The sequence below is a fragment of the Chelonia mydas genome, chromosome 1 (assembly GCF_015237465.2).
Source record: "Chelonia mydas isolate rCheMyd1 chromosome 1, rCheMyd1.pri.v2, whole genome shotgun sequence".
NCBI lineage: Eukaryota > Metazoa > Chordata > Testudines > Cheloniidae > Chelonia > Chelonia mydas.
Window position 1 is genome coordinate 5393556 of NC_057849.1, and position 4799 is coordinate 5398354.

The 4799-nt window shown below is 46.8% G+C and overlaps 1 pseudogene; it reads left to right on the plus strand.

Annotated features, from left to right (window-relative positions):
- Window positions 1–2392: 2392 nt before the first annotated feature.
- LOC119565289 lies at window positions 2393–4567 on the plus strand (annotated as a pseudogene).
- The last annotated feature ends 232 nt before the right edge of the window (window positions 4568–4799 follow it).

Consider the following 4799-nt stretch of genomic DNA (forward strand, 5'->3'; position numbering starts at 1 on the left):
CATCTTAAGTGATCACTCTCCTTACAGGTTTGGGGTTTTTTTTCTCCTTCATGTTCTGTGTGTATATAAATTTCCTCACTGTATTTTCCACTAAATGCATCCAATGAAGTGAACTGTAGCTCACAAAAGCTTATGCTCAAATAAATTGGTTAGTCTCTAAGGTACCACAAATCCTCCTCTTCTTTTTGCGAATACAGACTAACAGGGCTGCTACTCTGAAACCGGAAAGAAAATTAAGGATAAATGGAAAAGTTCAAGGAAACAAGGAACCCCGTGCTGACAAACAGCCATCTCTGGGACCTAAGAAATGTTCTCTTTGTGTTCATCACACATCCCAGGCCCCCTGCCAGCCTCTAGTTGTGCTGTGGTGATACTGCCAAGTCAGACACTGGCTTTTATAGTGGCCACATACCCTCAGGCTCTAGGGGGCGGGACCCTTCTCCCCAGCATCTGGCCCTACATCAGATTGACGTCCTCTCTCCTGAGTCCAGTCTTCAAGGCCCTCCGGTATGGTGACATCTCCCTGTGCTAGGCCCTCTGTCCATGGCCCCAACTTGCTCTCCTGAGCCGCTCATTGTGATCGGCTGCCTTGTTACTAGTTGCCGGCATCCACTGTCCTGGCTCTGTCCCTGCAGCTCCCTACTGTAGCTCATCCGTGGCTCCCCGTTGGTATAGCTGGTTTGTGCGGATCCAGCTCCTGGTTCTGGTCTGCTCCAGCTGTAGCTCCCCAGCTCTGCCTCAGCACTGCTGCCTTCAACTCTTCTGGCTTGTTGTGTGTTTGGTTGTCATGCTAAAAGCACCTTGTTGTTGCTATGGCAACTGAGTTAGCTTATTAGGGGATAGCCCAGCCAGTTTGGGCTGGTTTGGTTAGTTCAATGTGTGGAAAATAAATGGCTGCTTTCATGGCTCAACGCTCTCTGTGTCTCAAGTGATTTCTTCCTAAACTGCTGCCCCCAAGGATACAACAAAGTGGCGATGAGAATGGGATCCCTGTGCTGCCCCAGCCACAGAAGGAAGTAGAAGTCAAGGCAAACAAACAAACAAACAAACAAACAAAAAAACCTACCAAAATCTTTCAACTGTTGGAAGGGGGTGAGAACTGGCTTGTTTGCACTGACTGTGCTGGCTTGTTGGCACTGACTGTGCCTAAACTAAACTAAACTAAACTAAAACCATGGCTACACTTACAGGGCCACTGGAACCTTTTGAGGAGACTCTAGTGCAGTGCCCTGTGGAAACTGAGTGTTTTGAGCTTTTTGTTCTTGCAAATGACATTACAGCAGAGAAGAAGGTGCCAATGTTCTTAAGTGTTGTGGGAGCTAAAACCTACTCCCTGCTACGCAGCTTACTACACCCTGTTCAGCCTGAGACCAAATCTTACAGTGACATTGCGGAAATCCTGGGGTCCTATTTTTCCTCCAAACCACTGGTAATTCCTGAAGGATAGAGGTTCCACAAAAGAGGCCAAAAAGAAGAGGAAACAGTTGTGCAATGTGTAGCAACTGTAAAAAGGCTAGCAGAACACTGTGAATTTAAGGAGATATTAAATGATGCCCTGCGTGACAGGTTACTGTGTGGCTTGCAGAGTGAAGCTATATGGAAGAGCCTATTGACAGAGGCTCAGCTTCCCTTACCGAAGGCTGTGGATATTGCCGTCTCCATGGAACTGGCTACAAAGGAGGCGCAATCCATCAGTGAATCCACTAGGGTGCATAAAGTGTCACAAGAACCTATCCACAAAACTATGCAGAGTCAGGAATGTTGCCACTGTGGGTAGCCGGATCACCAGGCATCACAATGATGGTGTAAGGACCTGGTGTGTCGACACTGTGGCAAAAAGGGACACGTTGACTGTGCCTGTAAACAAAAGAAAAAGGGGCCTGTGATCTGGCCGACCAAAAAGGGGAACCCGCATACCCTAGAGCAGACCCAGGATGACCAAGGTGACACCTCATCGCAAGAAGAAGAGCCACTCCACGTTTTGTCTTTGGCAGTGGGCTCACATGAATACTGGGTAACCCCGTTGTTGGATGGCAAACCTATACGCAAAGAACTGGACACCGGGGCAGCCCTCTCGCTGGTCTCTGAGACTGTGTATAAAGAAAAGCTATAGTATCTTCCGTTTAAGGCAACAAAAGCTGTTCTGAAGACGTATACGGGAGAAGCTGTGCCCATGTTGGGCACTATTGATGTTAAGGTGGAGCTCAAAGGACAGGCTGCTAAATTGCCACTGTTTGTGGTGAGAGGTAATTACCCAGGATTAATGGGTAAGTCCTGGCTTGGGAAGATTCAGCTGAACTGGGCAGAAGTGCACCAAATGACTAAAGAAGAAACTGGTCTGACCGCTATACTAAGGAAACATGCTGCTGTTTTTGGAGAGGATCTGGGAAGTATGAAGGGAATCACTGTCACACTGAACATGAAACCTGACAGTCAACCAAAATATCTGAAAGCCTGAACTGTGCCATATGCCATCAGGCCGAAAGTTGAAGCGGACTTGGAGCGCCTGGTCACCACTGGAGTCCTAATACCAGTTACCCATAGTCCATGGGCCACTCCTATCATTCCAATCATGAAGAAAGATGGCTCCCTCCGGATTTGTGGTGATTTTAAGGTCACTGTCTACACAGTGTTCTCTGCAGAGCAATACCCGCTTCCCCGCATCGATGACCTCTTCGCGAGCCTGGCTAGGGGACAAAACTTCAGTAAGAATGATCTGAGTCAAGCGTATTTACAGATGCACATTGATGAAAAGTCCCAAGAGCTGTTGACTATTGTGACTCATGAGGGGCTTTATCGATACTGTCGCCTACCCTTAATGTCTGCTCCCACCCTGTTCCACAGGGCTATGGACCAGATCTTGTGTGGCTTGCCAGGAGTTCAGTGCTATCTGGATGACATCCTGGTCACTGGAAGGAATGAAGAGGATCACTTAAAGAATTTAGAGGCTACGCTACAAAGACTGGAAGAGTATGGCCTACAAGTCCGCAAAGACAAGTGTGAATTCTTCCAGCCCTCTGCAGAATATTTGGGACACATCATTGATGCTGAGGGTCTTCATAAGGCCCCTGCAAAAGTTAAGGCTATTGTGGAGGTTCCCCTACCTCAAAATGTTAGCCAGCTGCGCTCGTTTCTAGGACTATTGAACTATTATGGAAAGTTCATCTCACAGTTAGCCACACTGCTAAAACCACTTCACAAACTCCTTGGGCAGAACGAGACCTGGAAGTGGACTGAAGCCTGTAATGTTGCATTTAACAAAGCTAAAAATGCACTGCTAAATTCTGAAGTTCTAATGCACTTTTATCTATCCTTACCCCTACAATTGGCCTGCGATGCCTCCCCTTATGGAGTGGGTGCAGTCCTGTCAAACATTATGCCTTCGGGAGAAGAGAGACCTGTTGCTTTTGCTTCACGCACTCTAAGCAAAGGAGAAACTAACTATGCCCAAATCGAATGTGAGGCATTGGGAATCATTTTTGGAATTCAGAAGTTTCATCAGTACCTGTTTGGGTGGAACTTTACTCTTTTTACAGACCATCGCCCTCTGACGTCAATTTTTGGACCCTACCCAGGCATTCCCCCATTAGCTGCTAGTTATATGCAACATTGGGCATTGTTACTTTCAGCACACACATATGAAATCAAATATCAGAAATCCACTCTGCTCGGCTATGTGGATGGTCTCTCAAGGTTGCCTTTGCCAGTCAAACATCAAGATACTGCCCAAAAGGAAGTGTTCTACTTTGAACACGGAGAAAATATACCCATCACTGCTACTCAGATAAAGAAGGCAACTCGTGTTGACCCAGTATTGTCCCAAGTTATGGACCTGGTGATGCATGGAAAATCCCAACGAACGTCTCCGGTCTCATCATACCTTGTTACCTACATGTCCAGGAGGACGGAGTTATCGATCCAATCTGGTTGTTTATTGTGGGGGAGACGTGTCATTATCCCACCACCACTGACATCATAGATGTTAGAAGAGCTACATTCTGGTCACTGTGGAATAGTGCGCATGAAGGAAATTGCAGGAAGCTATTTCTGGTGGCCTGGATTGGACAGTGCTATTGAAGAGAAAGCAAGAGCTTGTATGTCATGTCAGGGTGTCAGGAGTCAACCCCAGTGGGTGCCCCTACACCCAGGGACTGGCCTGAAAACACATGGCAATGTATTCATGTTGACTTTGCTGGCCCCCTTGAAGGAAGCATGTCCTTAGTGGTGGTAGATGCCCATTCTAAATGGCCAGAAGTCTCCAGAATGCAGTCCACTACTGCAGAAAGTACTATCCAAAAACTACAGGGACTCTTTAGTCATTCTGGTCTGCCAGAACAACTTGCGAGTGACAACAGACCGCAGTTCATCTCTCAGGATTTTCAAAATTTTATGAAGGCAAATGGGATTCACCACATCACTACAGCACCATATCATCCATCCACCAATGGATTAGCTGAAAGATTTGTGCAGACAATGAAAGAAGCTTTGAAATCAGCAAGGGGACAACACTTCAATGGCTGGATCTTTAGCTAGGGTGAACCCACAGTTATGGGGCAAAATAATCCCCGGGGTTTAGCCGGGAATGGAGGCAGTCTACCCTCCTTCTCTAGTTTAGTGTTTGTTTTATTTAGGAGATGTTCTTATAAAGGGGGGAGGAATATGTTGTGTATTTGGTTGTTGTGGTACTAGCAGCTTGTTGTTGCTATGGCAACTGAGTTAGATGATTAGGGAATAGCCCAGCCAGTTTGGGCTGGTTTGGTTAGTTCAGGGTGTGGAAAATAAATGGCTGCTTTCACGGC